Source organism: Corvus brachyrhynchos, unplaced genomic scaffold (genome assembly GCF_000691975.1).
Source record: "Corvus brachyrhynchos isolate BGI_N302 unplaced genomic scaffold, ASM69197v1 scaffold139, whole genome shotgun sequence".
Lineage (NCBI taxonomy): Eukaryota > Metazoa > Chordata > Aves > Passeriformes > Corvidae > Corvus > Corvus brachyrhynchos.
Genome location: NW_008246062.1, coordinates 4,107,693 through 4,123,141, shown reverse-complemented (window position 1 = coordinate 4,123,141; position 15,449 = coordinate 4,107,693). Strand labels below are relative to the sequence as shown.

The 15,449-nt window shown below is 38.9% G+C and overlaps 1 long non-coding RNA gene across 1 annotated transcript; it reads right to left on the bottom strand.

The window, feature by feature from the left end:
• Positions 1-220: 220 nt before the first annotated feature.
• On the bottom strand, positions 221-6,995 carry LOC108449698. Its single transcript, XR_001865966.1, has 3 exons — positions 6,452-6,995; positions 3,975-4,142; positions 221-1,866 (listed from the first exon to the last, which is right to left on the bottom strand). It is a non-coding gene; the product is annotated as an uncharacterized LOC108449698 (long non-coding RNA).
• Positions 6,996-15,449: the final 8,454 nt, after the last annotated feature.

The following is a 15,449-nucleotide window of genomic DNA, read 5'->3' as shown; positions in this document are numbered from 1 at the left end:
CGGGGCCCCGGCCCAGCCTGAGCAGGTCCCGGCAGGGCCCGGCAGGGCCGCTGGGCCCCGCATGGGCCCAGGCCAGTTACCAGTCCTCAGGCCGGAAGCAAGAGAGAGAGCTTCCTGGGGTTTGTCCATTCTTAAATGTGGACCACAGAGGCAGTCAAAATTTTAAGTGGCTTAAAAAATTGTCCATATTCAAACTGGCCAGCTGATAGGTTCTGTCAGGTCATAGAGGAGCTGTAAGCGCCCCTTTGCAAGACCATCACTTCCGGGACTATGCTTGCTAACCCATGACACTATATAATGCTGTGGGGCTGCCCAGATTTACAGACCAAGTCATAAAATGCACCTGATTTGGGAAAAATACACAATGGTAATAGAAGGATGTCAGTAAGAAGCCTGCAGTGTATTTATATCCTCAGGAGTCCACTCCAGTGTTATCTCTGATATAATAATAGACTAATATAAAATCCTATGTTAATACTCTCACTCACATCTCTCTCAGTTGTTTCACAAACTAAACTTCCCTAGACATTCGCAGGAGTTGTACCCGAGCAAGGACCAAGCAAAGGCAGACTCAGCAACACAGGAATAAGTAATCTTAGGGAAGTACATTGATTAGCTATCTCTATTCTTGTTTAAACATATTCCTGCTACATTGTTGACTGAGAGGATTTGCATATGAAAGCAGAATGTGCTCCAGTGTTGAGGAAAGGGTGAGATGCTCACTGTGTATTTATGGAAAATAAACTGTTAAAGAGTGACAACCAGCTCTGAAACTTCAGGGGCAGAAAGAGAAGAGAGAGAGGTAGAAAGAAAGAGAGATAGAAATCTAGCAGCTTTTGACAGGTATGCATAAATCTTCCTGAAGGGTAGAATCACCTGAGGAAAGACAGTGTGAGAGACCATTAAACCTTAAGAGTTTTGCATGATTTGTGAAGAAAATGTGGAAGTTTGCAAGGCATGGACTGGCAACTCCAAATGTAGATTGAAGATCATCAGGAAAGCCCTTTGTCTGTGAGGTTTTGGCTCAAAGGACTCATGTTAGGAATCTTGCTTCAAAAGGTCAGCTATTGGTAAAAGACAGCCTTGCTTTCTGGGGTTTCTGAGTAGATGTTGTTCATGATGGACTGTTGTTGCAAACCTCAGCAAATCAAGCATTTTTAAGCAGTAGCATTTAAATGTCTTGCCTTATAAGAAACTAGACTGGACAGTCCTTACTAGGCCAATCCTTACTAGGCCAATCTTTTCACTGGTGCAGCACCCCTGGACTGAGTGATGAATGACACTGGTTATAGTTCATCTGTGTTTGAAGAAGATAAACAGCTTGGTGCCAGTTAACTCCCTTTCCACAAAGGGAACAACAGTGTAATGAATTGAAAGGAGAAAAGGGGTTTATTTATCCTTCATTCTTCTATCAATCTGTGCAGTTCTCAACTTTATGCCCATTGTTTGTCCCTACATGGCTCATGGTAGAAAGTGAGGAACGGTTCTCTTCTGGCTTGAGGGTATTTTTATTCTTTCTGCTATCATGAAATGGGGCTAAGATAAAGGCTGGGACTAGGTGAGAGGTGGCTGGCTGTTAATTTCCCATTTTTCAGGCTTTCTCACTTTCCCATGGGCTGGTGAGAACAGCCACAAAGGCAGTATTGAAATCCCTTACCCAGTATGCAAAACTTGTCTGAAGACACATGTGCCTCGTTTGTTCCTGCCTTTCTTAAGTGGTGTTCTTGAACAGCATCTGAATGATGCTATTTCACCTTCCTTCACAATGCTCACTCCCTGTGAAAATCCAAACCAAAAAATCCACTCCTGCCTTCCACCACAGTTTGTATTTCATGACCAATAAAAAGGCACAGTGATCTTCACTACCTGGAAAGACAAATAAGACAAAGTCAGTGCAGAATGAACAGTTAAGAAGCTACTTAGATATAGGATTTGACGTAGGTTTGTGACACTTTCTCTCCTAAGAAATGAGATCTATTGATAAACCAAAGATCAGATAATTCTCATTTTCTCTTGTATTATTGTGGTATCAGACAAGATCATACCAGAAAATCAATAAGGAATTTCAGAAGATGCACTGCTTAGTAAGTTATTTCCTCCTTAGTTCACAATGTCTTTAAATATTCTCTACTATGACTAATGGAAAAGTGGTGATTTTATCTCACACACAGATACACTTTGTCATGTGGTCCATTCTGATCTGTTGATGATAGTATGAACCAGTTATGCTAACTTGATAAAAGAATTAAATCATGCTGTCCTTGCATATGAGAGGAGTTTGCATGAACAGTTGAGAATTCAATCACCAAATAGCTCTACAATTCTAGTTTTTTCTTGTCTCTACCAGCATGGCAGCTGACAGGACACTGAAAGCCAAAAAAAAAAAAACCTAGAGAAAAAAACAAATAAAAAAAAAAAAGAAAAGGAAAAACATAGGCGAAAAGGAAAAGAAAAAAAAAGGAAAAATAGAAAAACAAACAAACAAAAAAACCCCCCAACAAACCAACCAACCAAAACAAAACAGAAATATACTCCCTAAAGCCCCCCCAAACTTACTCTCAAAGTACAAAGGTCAATGCTCTCCTAAAGTAGTAAATGAAAAAATGCCTGCTTGTACCTCTCTATTTAAGATAAGCACAGTCCACTTCTGAGAAAGAGTTAAGTTCAAATAGAGAAACAAAGAAGATCCACCTCAGGTAATTTTAGGTGCCTGTGCCTTTTATGTTTAGTCCTCAGCTAGTTTTAACATTGCTTTTATGATCTATTTAAAAAAAACCAAAACCACAAAAGTCAAAACTCCACACACTTGAAGAAAATCAGTCTCATTAGCTGACATATTTTAGATTTCTAGTTAAGAATAAGGTGTATTGCACCCTACAAGTAACTATTTCTCTGCTTTGCGTAAGAGAACCAAAGGATCACTAGCTCAGGGGCAAGGTCTACACTTAATTAGATAAGGACTACTCTTAGCATTGGCAATAATGGTAGCTGTGGGATTAATGTGACTCTTATGGCCGTCACCAGATGCCATAGCTTCGAGGCAAGTAGAGTTTTTATGCAGTGTTTAGGGAGAGATACATAAGAATGGGATCTTCAGATGCCAAAATCTGAGTGGTTTGCTGAGAACCATAAGCACTCTAAAAGATTCACTTCTCTATTGCAATGCAAATGTCCAGCCATCAGCTGAAGATTCCTTTCCTTTACCTTAGACTGGAAACTATGATTTTTTTTTTTCTTAAATTCGGAGCTAGAGCAGGTCATACCACACTGCTTTTATTTTTCCTGTAAAGCAGCAACATGGAAAGGAATTGCAAGTGCTTGCACTCTACCGTAAATGTTCAGCAGTTGTAGCACATCCTTTGAAAAATCTTTCTTTAAATACTCAAAGTGTTTAATTTATGAGACCAGAACTCTCACACCTCAGGAGGGAATCTCCACTGTGCGATCAGATATTCTTCAGTGCATTTCTAGCTTGGTAAGAAAGAACAGAAAAAGGAGAGAAACATGGTGAAAGAGAGGCATAGAAATCAATGAACTAAAAAAGGAGGAAGCGCTAAATACCAGTTCCAATTTATTAAATACTTCATTAACTCTCACTTTTGTTATTGTAAAATGTGCTGATTATCTACTTCTGATCAGCCTTAATAAGAAAGATAACTACCCCATATACCTGTGGTCGGAGCACAGAGCCCAGGGTTAGGGGGCCACTTCCAAGGCCAAATAGGTTGCCCCCAAACAGTAATGCAACCATATGGATAGGATGGAGGCAAAATGCCAGTGGTAACCCAAGGAAGAAGAGCTTATTTTTACTCTCGAGTCCAGCTTGTAGACTCTGTTGTCCCCTGGAATCTGCTGTGTAAGGCTGATCCAAAAAGCACCACCTGAAAATGCTGAGCAGAGTGGTCTCTACAGACAGACGTGGGACACATTTATCCAGATTTCAGGTGACTAAATAAAATTGTCTAAATGCTTACCTTAAGATCTTTCTGGGACAGAAAGATATGATGTAGAAGCTATAGAAGGTCTGTTTCTGTCTGGATTGGTGGCTGGAGGCACCTCAATACATTTCCTGGTTTCTGGGGTCTGGGCATAGGCTGGAATCCTAAGTAAATAGCCATGGGACCTCCTTATTTTGTATATATCTGCAGGTAAAAATCAACGTTTCAGTGATTTTGATGTTTATAGTATTAAAGCAACTATTAAATAAGGATTCTGAGAATCAAAAACATTTTGTGGCTTCAGTGCTGAAGTAACTTGCCTATTTCTATGAAAGAAGCCTTTCAAGGAATTGAAAACAGATATTCCAGACTTCATTCTAGGGTTTCAAAAGCCGCACACTTCCTTTAAATATAGTATTATGAAACAGATAAATAAAAAGCAAAACATTGTTGACTGCATGAGCTGAAAGTTTTAAAAGGCTTTCTTTCATTCTGCCTGAGTCACTGTAAAGAGCCCTGGCTCTTTTTTTCCTTTCTGGGAAGTCAATCTGAGCTCACCAGCCATTGTTTCAAAGCAAAAAGTTTTAAATCGAAAGGGAGAAGAAGAAAGAATAAAAAAAATCAAGTTCAGCAAACTTTTGTAGTGCAGAAGAAGAACCACTAAGCATACCATCGTGTATTCTCAGAGTAAATGACATGCGCTTTTTGCTCTGGTGAGCGATCCATATTTTAAATGTCCCCATATACCATTATCATGCATAAAAACCTGTCACTATTATTCATGTCTTTTTCCCAATATCCATATTTTGACATTACCACTGGAAAGATCCAGTGTGCTCAGTGGCTTCTTAAAAATAAATAATTGAAAGCTACTGTAAATTATATTAAGCCTCGACATGGCTGACCCTCTCTTGCTTCAGTCCGTTGCTATCTCTTTAAATGTATTCACTCATAAATTATATTGTAATTTGGAGGTGCTGAAGTCTTAAGTTTTTTGACTCAAATGTAACTTCCTTCCCAATGCATAATTCATTTTCACTTTGTTCTTGGTGCTGCGTGTGCAATCACATTTTTGGCAGCCAAATGCAGGCTGAAATCAACAACTCTGTAAAGGGTGAGAATGAAATCAGAATGGACGGCTTGGCGGAAGAAATATTAAGCATGTCACAATGTTTTGTACTCTATCTTGTGAAATGGAGACAAAAACCTCAAACAAGTCTTGTGTTTAAAAGGAATGACATTTAAAGTCTGAAAATTTTCCACTGCTGATGTCATGCTGTTGTTGCATTTAATTCCTTTTCACATCACATAAGCTGATGGCTTCTGAATGTTTTTATGGAAGGAGATTTTTTGATGGAGAGCATGCTCTCCCATTTTCCGTTTTTTAAACTGGAATAAGTCAGTCAATCTCTGTGGACTCAGATGAGGGACATCAGGCTTATCTGATAAAAATTAGTGTCACTAACTTCAGAATACTGACCTTATTTTCTGAAATAGGGTCCTTACAAAAGCCTTGAAACTCCCATGAAATTAACATGTTATTGGGTCAAAACTTCAACTGCTTTAAGGCAAAGTAGTTTTGCAACCTTATGTTGACTGACAGTCATACCTTTGTTTTTATCTTTTCAACATCAATAAGTAGTACAGGAAAAAGACTCATTCAAAAATAACATCCTCCAGCATTATGGTTTTCTTAACACATAGTTATATCTGCAAGACAGCAAAGTACACAGAAGTGCAGCTTCAGCATGATGGATCAATGACAGAAACATGTCATATTGATAAGCATTCATGAAGATTTCACATGATCAAGCATAAAGATGACAATTTTTTTCTTTATGAGATCACACAGCACTTTCAGGATAGAAAGGTGAAGAGGAAGATGTGAAAATTCAAAACAACCTGGGAAAGCGAGGAGTGTAGAAGGACAAACTTACAAAATAACAAGTGACACACAGTGACCCAGGAAGACTTACATAAAACATGTGAAAGAGAGAGATGGTGGTTAGGGGTAAGCTGTTATAAGGAGTAAAGGCAGAAAAAAAAAAGCTTCAAAAAGGCAGTTGAGACATAGAAACACCTCTCCCCATCAAAGTATACTCATAATTTACCTGAATAAAGCCATTATGTTATAAATAATCACCTCTGTAGTATTCAAAGTGCCTAAATCTAGTTATGTGAGGCTGACAAGCTGTGATGACTACCATGACCTGTGTGTCAGCACCTACAGCCCACCTGGATAAAATGACTGTTCCTTCTGTCGTGTCTTCTTTCCTGGCTCCCCACTCCCCACTTTCTGCGTTTCCCTGTTGTAAGTTCAACCTTTTGTCTGTACCTCTGAAACACGGCACAACTGAGACCCTCAAGCACTGCTTCATTCCTTAAGTGGCCAGTGTCTTCCTGACACCTCCTTCTGTCCCTGACTGGCCTTACTTCATCACAGCTTCAGTCAGGAGGATAAATAAATCAGCAGAACTCAAGATCACAATTTCAATGTCGTGAGTGATACATACCTTTGCTTTTTGTCTAGCCTTTTCTCAATTCCAGCTTATGATCTCTGCTTTTCCCTCCTGATTTCTCACTATCCATCTGTCCCAGCATTGCACCTTGTGCTCATTGTTACAGCAGTGAGACAAGCGTTGTTTGTATGATAACACCTCCCATCCCAGGCTGCCTCTGTGTTTTTTCATGTTGTTCTGCAGGACTAGAACAGCTGTCCTGAGGTAATATGCCAAGCCCCTTAACCTTGCATTATTCAAATCTCTCCCTAGGGAATGAGAAAAGTCTGTGAGCATCATCCACTTATGGGAATCTTTTGTCAGTGTATACGGTGTTATCTCAGCCCTATTCCTCTCTCCAGAGAGAGGAAGCCTATTGCATTAAACAGGTTCTTCTCAAAAGACTGAGATGCTCACCCTGTCTCATTAAGACAGAGTATGTGAAGACAAAGAAAATAGTTCAAATGGGACATTTAACTAATCTCTTCTTAAATCTCTGATACACACAATAAAAAAGAAAAAAAGTGGATTACGAGGAAGAAAAGGAAAATGTCTGAAATAGAATCTACATCCATAGATTTTGACTGCTGCAATATTATAGGCTGAATTAATGTTCCATAAATATACTCTGGGCATTTCCATTATAGTAATGTCAGCTCTCATTGTCAGTTAACAGGTGCCTGTATAGTAAACCACATCTGACTTCTGAGCCGTACCTTGAGTTGTATTTTCTAATATCAAGTGATAGTACCATATGATGGCATGAAGACAGTCTTTAATTTTTCTGCTATAGTAAAAAGAATCCCCCCCCCAAAAAAAAAAAAAACCCCCCCCCCAAAAAAAAAAAAAAAAATTAAAAACCCCAACCAACAACAAACAAACAAGAAAACACAAGGGAAAGTTTTGCAATTTCATTATACTCGCCATACCATACCTTAAAGTGAGGTGAGTTGGTGTGCAATTATCAGTTGTATCACTCACATCAACAAATACATAAAAAGAGAAACCCATTAGCTATTTTAGTTATTTTCAGAGCTATCTGTAAGGCAAACCTGAAATGAAAATCATCAGTTAAAACACAGGGTATATTTCAGATACTGAATTGCTGCTAACAATGATGGCTATAGCTAATTAGAAAAACACCTCCAGCACCTAAAAGGAAAAGATGTAAAAGTGAGGGAATTTCTGAATAAAAGTGGCATGGAATCACTCACTGACTGCATTTGCCTGGATGAAAGTGGGATACTCTTTTTATGAAAACAATATGGCTTTCTTCCCCCCACCAAATAAAAGCAGGTTATGGTTCATGAGGTTTTGGTTTATGCCACATTTTTTCATTTTTTTTCCTTTTTGCTATCTCTCACTTTATTTATTTATTTATTAATGTAGTGACATGGAAGTTGTCTGGACATGTGGTACAAGAGAACTTTAGCTTTAGCCTAGCCCTCAGGGAAGTGTTTGGAAATCTCTGCGCATCCAGCGAGCAACAACATAACATATGGGTGAGTTGGTGTCTTGGGGTGACCTTATGATGTGTATCCCATATCGCTGCCTATGCCCAGAAATTAATTTTTGTGCCTTTCTATGCCTCTAAACTGAGCCTGAAAGGGGGAAGGAAAAAACTGAGCAAAACTTTCTCAAAGCAGTTTGCAGCTCGTTCAAGGTTACAAAAAGATAGCAGGTTTTTTTTTTTCCCTAGCTGGGGCAGGGGAGGGAGGAAGCACCCGGCTTGTTTTTTTTCCAGTCAGTTTTTGGCCAGTTTTTCTTCTTCTTGTTCTCGGGAGAGAGACTGAGAGTTGGACTTTGGATTTCCTTCTCTGGAATTCCGGATTTTTTTCCCCTTTTCTACTGGACTGCTTGATTGCTGCAACATCAGAGCACATCGGGAGGACTTTCCACCGGGCACAGAGGGCCTGGCCCCGGCCCAAGCCCCAGCTCCGAGGAGACCAAAGGGAGGACTCGAACACTTTCCCAGGTTTTTTCCTCTACCGCGAAAGATTTTACCATCTAACATTATTTTCCTTCCCATGTGTTTGTTAAATAAATAGTTTTATCTTCTTCACTTTCCTTCGAGGAAAATTTATTTTTTCCCGAACCTGGTGGGGGAGGGGTGGTTGTGCCTTCTCTCTGAGGATATATATATATTTCTAAATTTGCCCAAACTGGAACAGTTGGTCACAGTAGCAAAGACATTTTCCTACATTACCACATCACAGGAAGCTTCTGAGAGAAAGCCTCAACTTCACACATCCTTAACTTCAAGCAAAAGATGAATAGAATTTTTCGCAGTCTTACATTGCCTAAGAAGCCACTCAGAATGAAATGTCACAGTTCTCCTTAGCACAAAAGTAAACGTGGGATATAATTTTTTGTCATCTTTTATTTAAGTTGTGGTTCTATTTGAATTTCAAGCGTGCTTAATTTGACCACAGCCAACTGTCTAAACAAGCAAGCCTCAGTACTTCTACTGCACCAACAACCAGCTTAATAACATCAGCTTATATTTTAACATGAATTTTCTCTGGCTTCCTGAAAAGGCTATTTCCTCTGCTTCCTGCCATAGGCTAGTTACACATAGTGGAGCTTAGTTTCAGATACACTGAATATAATGAGAAAAAACTAGCATCAGACACAACAATACTGGCAGCAGAAATCTGTGAGAGACACTGTCTTATCACAATTCCTGCCTCAGCCTTCTGTTTGTGGTAAACCTGGACCAAATAAAAATAAAAAAAATAATTAAAAAAAAAAAAAGGACTCAGTGGTGGACTAGACCTATTAGAAACTGCTATTTTTATTACACCAATCCTCTGGAGAAAATGGCATGATATTCTGTGGGTTCCTAGCTTTAAGGCTGCATCTAACCTTTACTGCTTAGACAAGATCTGTTGGACCAAGTTGCTACTGATCATACAACAAATTTCATAGTGAAGCAGGGAACAGACACAGGGTGTTTGCAGTCATCCCATTTACCCATAAAAGCAGCTGTATTACTACAACAGTCCAAGGCACATGCTATTACGGAAAATTCAAATTAGCAAACTACAATGTTAGTAGTTTATATCTATAAACTATATCTATATTTATATCTAAATAAATTATCTTCTCAGACTGGTCTACCCTTTCTCTGGTTTCTTCCTCATTTTAGTCCTTTGTCTTTGTGAGTCTCACCTGCCTCAAAAATCCCTCCGCTTCCAAAGTAAATACACATTAGTACTTCTATAGGCACTTGTTTATTGTTCATGAGGTCTTCAGAGTTAAGCAGAATGCATCACTCATTTGATTCCTTTCTAATTAATTGACACTACACTGATGTGTAGGTGCTAATACCAGTTCTCCTGATTCAGTTGATCTTAACAGTGAAACAGGCTTGAACTGAACCACTGTCAAATAATCCTACCTCAGTTTCTCTTTTACTTACTTGAATGGAAGGACATTCACAACTCCACTGAACTGCTGAAATGAGAAACCTCTGGGATGTTCTCCAGGCCAGTACAAAGTATGGTGTGGCATTCACAAAATGACCTCAGGAAAGCAGACATGGCCAAGATTTGAGTCTATTAGTGTTAAATCCAAAGCTTTGATTGTTAAGCAGTAGCATTCTTGACAGATCACCAAAGCCTTTGTTTCTCACAAGGGTCTCTCAGAAGGCTTGAGTGGAAAGTTACAGACTAGCATTGTTCATCCAAATGCTGAAACACTGTTGGGGTCTGTATGCCAAAATATAAACACTATGAGAATGGCCTGCTTTCCCCAAGCGCTAATATACTTCATAAATTCTCTTCCACCGTATTTTTCAGAGTCATTCTTTTGCTCGTAAGTGTGAAAATAATGTATATGTAAGGATTACACCAACCCCCTGCATGTTAAAAAGTCTTAGCTTATGCTCATTAGTTTAGCCCTCCCTATAGATGTGCATTATTTGCACTGTCTCTTCTTAAATTCAACTCATCTCTGTGACAGAAATTTTAAAACGTATTATATTCCTCCTGGTCCTTCTTAGCCAAGTATGGGGCTTTGCTGCATCAAACACTGAATTTACTGAGATGAAAAGTTAGTGCAATATTGGTCCTGAAATGTAGGTGGTATTGTTATTTTTTCATAGCTACATATACACCTCTCTTGAGGAGATTTCTTTTAGCTTCAGTCTTGGAGACAGTGCTTTTGAGTCAATATTATGCTGTGATAATTCTTTGAAACTTTATTTCTTTATATTAGCACCACCGGACAATATCCTTCTTCAAGTGAAACACCATCATTTACCAGTAGCTTATATTCATACTAGTCCCTGTAGCACAATTCAGAAACACATTTTCTATTTACATTTGTCTCTCCCAGCTCTCATTTCACTTCCCAGAGCTTTTCTCCCCATGCTGTAATAGGCCTGAATTTTGATGAGGCCAAAACACAAAGCAGCCATCATGAATGACTTATTTAGATGCAAAACTTTTAGCATACTGCTGATTCTGTTCCTACATCAGTCAAGTTTCCTGACTACTCTTCCTGAGATGTAACAGCTCCAGAAGGATTTGGAGAAACACTACAATAGCCTGAGAGTTGCATTTGTTCTTGCTTTTGCTATTGCCCAGCCCTGATTAGAAGAAATGTTCCCGTTAACTAATCACTTTCTCAGTGGCGACAGATGGCTGAAGGGTGCATATGAGGGAAAAACAGAGAGGAAAAGGGTTAATGTTGCAGATCACCTCATTCCCCTTTCATTTAGGCTCCTCTAAAGCTGTTGATTTGATGGAGTGATCTCCATTTGGGGCTGGAGCACTGAGTGGAGAATCAGGCCCACGAGGTTTAGTGACCTCTGGGTGAAGACACCGCAGGTGTGTGGCTAACAAGGTGATAATTGGGTACCAGAGTGAGGATGAAAGCAGTACAAGCAGTTGGTCAAGAGGCAGCATTGTACCCCAAAGAGCTGCAAGTGCCGGGATTTGTGTCTGGGAGGAGTGGCGAGCTCTGCTCCTTGCTGCTTTACTGCCAGATCCTGGCTGGAAGTGTTTTCATCGGGAGGAGCTGGCACTGCCCTCCTGCGCCTTTCATGCAAACTGCTGAATCTGAGAGAAAAGTCAGACATTTAATTAACGGGTGTGGATGTGGCTCAGTGTCTTATGTTTTTGTAGGAGTACAGACACAAAGAGAAAATCCTTCAGCGAGAGGCTACAGATTCTGCACCTGCTTTTCTCATGAAACCTTGAGAAAGTTGTGATGCCTTCTTTTCTCTATCTTCCCAACTTCCCCGTTTTTGTTTTCTTTTTTTTTACATTGTCTGCTCCATGAAGTCTGCTTGCCCTTACTCCTTGTTCTCAGTATACAAGATGCCCACCTGCTAACACAACTTCACCATGCTCAGGAATCCCCTACATCTGAAATCAGCAGAGAAAAGAGAAAATAAAGATTCCAGGCAAAAATGCACATGCTCAAGGGTGAAAGCAATGCCGTCATCAGTAAGAGAGCACCAAGAACTGTGACCATGTTTTTGGTACTCCACCTGCTACAAACCCTTAGTTTTGTTTCCCTGGCCATTTTCTTGGTTTTAAAAAGTATTTTTCGCAAGGAAATGAAAAAGGCACCAGCTTTCAAATGTACTGGTCAGCACATCCGTGATAAAGCTGCCTTACATAGGATTTTCATTTAGAGCTTGAGGCAAGATGTACATGCCTCCTTCATCATACAAATTTCTCTTCCTTTCCAGGTGGCTGCTCCTTGTGTTTATTTTTGCTTTAATGTAATATCGACAGCTTTGTCATCCACAAATCTTTACCTTTCTAAGTAACTGGGAGTAAAAGATAAATGGCTCATATATTAGTGCCAGTGCTTGTAGAATGTTCCATTGTGAGTTTTGCTGTTGGGGTTTCTGAGTCCTTTTTTTTTTTTTTTTAGTCAGCCATCAGCTGTACTTTGAATTGCTGCTGAGATGAATAGAAGCTAATAGGAGATATTCCTGAAGTTTGTTTTCTAATCAGATCAGACTGGATCTTACTAATAAAAGTGACGACTGTGAGCAGAAGTGTTTGTGACTAAATAATCAGTTTTGTTATTGAGAAGTGATTAAATTGCCTAAGGAAAAACTTATAAATAACATCTAGTTTACTAAGATTTAAATTAAGGGCTTTTTTCCCCCCCATCAATCTATTCTGAATTGCTTTTCTGTTTAATTTATTTATTTATCTTTATTCTTATTTATTTATTTATTTATTTAATATAAGTCATGTTGCTTATTCTATAACATGCAGCTCTGTTAAACTGTGACTGTATTTCAAGGACCACTGACATCAGTCTCCTCCATTCAATTGATGGGGAAAGTGTGGTATAGGAAGGAGAGATGTAACTAGGAGTAATTGTAAAGTATCAGTTGGCATAAAAGTGAAGTTTAACCTATGCTGAAGAAAAGAAAAATACTGGTGTAAAAATATCACTTTGTGCAACTGACGTATTTTTAAATAAAGGGAAAATTATCTTCCTTTTTTAAACACGGTATTTGACTTTTGACATGAAAACAAAACAAGTGATGATTTTTGCAGAGCTCTGGTAGCATAAAAAAGCACCTCAATTACCTTTATTGGTAGTTTTGGTGGAAGGTAGGACTTGGGATAATATGCTTAGCACAATTGACTTTAGGGGAAGCCTGAACTCTTCCCCTTCTTCAGTTCAAAACTACAATATTCCAAAGAAATAGACCATAAAGTATATCCTTCTTGATTTAGACCCTGAGTTGGCGCTAAACTTCAACTGAGTTATTAAATCATGTTGACTCTATCACATGCTTAACTGCTTTGCTGACTTGAGATCTTAATGAGGGCACCTGCAATGGTTCCTTGTTGGTCTCTGGTGGAAGTTCTGCCCAAAGCTTTAGAATGGGGGAATAGGTGGCTCCAAATCCCATTCTCTTGTTCACTAATATTTCCAACTCAAGTACATCCCTCCCCAGTTCAGGCTTGATTGCTTGATTACAGCGCTGAGCACATGATGGCACTCCACCAAGGATGTTTCATAATTAGCAGTACTGATAAGCAAGAAAGACAACATTAAAATAATAGTTAATGGGTACAATGCAACAATGTTAATGGGTTAAATTCTTTTCTTGCCTTAGCAGTGCAGCTGAGAAAAGCTGATTCTTTTTATTTTTGATAGTTCAACTGTTAATTGCCTATGTTAAACACAAGGCACCTTCTAGTAAAAATAAAACAAAACAAAACCCCAAACCCAAACAACTCCTACCTTAATTAAATATTAAATGCTTCCCTCTAATTACAAAATTTACAGGCCACGTCCCCACCTCCTACAGCAAAAAGTATCAGTTCTAGCAGCCTTCATCATTATTCTTGAGGGGACAAATGAGCATTGTGGTGCACTGTGAAGGGGGGTGGAATTCAGGTCCCACAGGAATAGGGACCTGAGGAATGATCCTAATTCAGATTATGATATCTGCATATAAGAGGATCCATCTTGTCCCCAAGTGCTCACATATAGAGGAAAGGTGTCTCAAATAACAGGGTCAGAATACATCCAAGATTTGATGGAGTAAAACCTGTAGCTTTTATTTGACCCAGTCAGGGACTGCAAATGCAGGACCCCAAGACTATAAGGATTTGACTTTAGTAGTGAAATTATCCACATTAAGGTTTTCAAAATGGTCTGAGTTCTCCAAAACTGTTGTCAGATACTTGTGGGTGAGATTGTGTCCCCTGTCACTGGCCACTGCACTCCACACCTGAGTTCTGTCCCTCTCGTTATCAAAGACATGCCTAGCTACAGCACATATCTGCAGCCTAATCACAAGGCAATAAAAATAAGAAGAAAGGGAAAAGAAGGTAGTTATTTTCCTGACATGAACAGGTGGTTAGAGGCATTCTTATGACCACAAAGTAGTTCATTGTTCCAGAAGTAGTTGCAAATAGTGTCTAATTCTTCAAGCTCAGAGTCTCTTTTCAATTTATTATTATTCTTTTTCTCTCAGCTTTTTATTTCATGTACTTAACAGGATGTTTTTATTTATAGTTTCTTGTAATTATAACCCCAAGAAGGAAGCCTGGGAATAAAATTCTCAAAGTAAGGTTTCAAATAAAATTATGAGGAAAAAAAACCAAACAGAGCACCTTTAATTAAGAAAACAAGCAATAATTTAAGTGCATTATTTAATTAATTTATTTAATAAATTAGTTTAGGATTTTGTCTGGTGGTATAAAAAAAAACCTTGAGCTCAGGAAGTTTTTACTCTTGAAACTCCACTGCAGGTTATATATATATATATATAAAATGTATGTAGCATAGATTTTGTGCCCTTAGATAATTTGTATATATAGACAAATAGGTACATAAGCACACATACATAACATCTGAATTTTGCAGGCAGGAGGAAGAGGGAAGAAGAGAAGTGTTTTCCTCTGGCAGTGTTTAGTTCCAGAATGAAATGTTTCAGTATTAGAAATTACATGCAATCACTGGTATTACCGTTCTTTATTTCCCTGTAGCATTCAGGATTATCGTTTTTTTTATTAACCTGAGGCACTAAGATGGAAAAAAAAAAAAGGAAGGGAGAGGGAGTAGATTTTCCTCTCATGTTTCCAGAAATTGCCTCCTATTCTTCTCCAAATGGAAGCCCAGCAAGTGTGACACTTCATAGGCAGCTGTTCTGAAGAGGATCAGGATATTACTACATCCTCTCAAGCTAGTGGCCACCTAGCAAGCATTTGCAGAGCTCAGTAGGAAAACTGGAGTACTGGGAAATCACATTTGAATACCCTTTCATTCCTCTCATGAATATGTGGATAATGGGTATTTGGTACTTCATGGCATATGTCCATTGAGGTCAGGAAGTGTGTACACCCATAAATACCACCACAGCAGTCCTCAAATTTATTTTGGGTGAATTATTCTTTACGGCTATGAATCTCAGGATATCAGGGACAAGTAATGGACTGTGAACCTTTAGCAGATCTCACTGCTTCTAGTGGATATGAGCCCTGATCTCTGAATATACTCAGTTCTGAGTTTTTATTTCAGA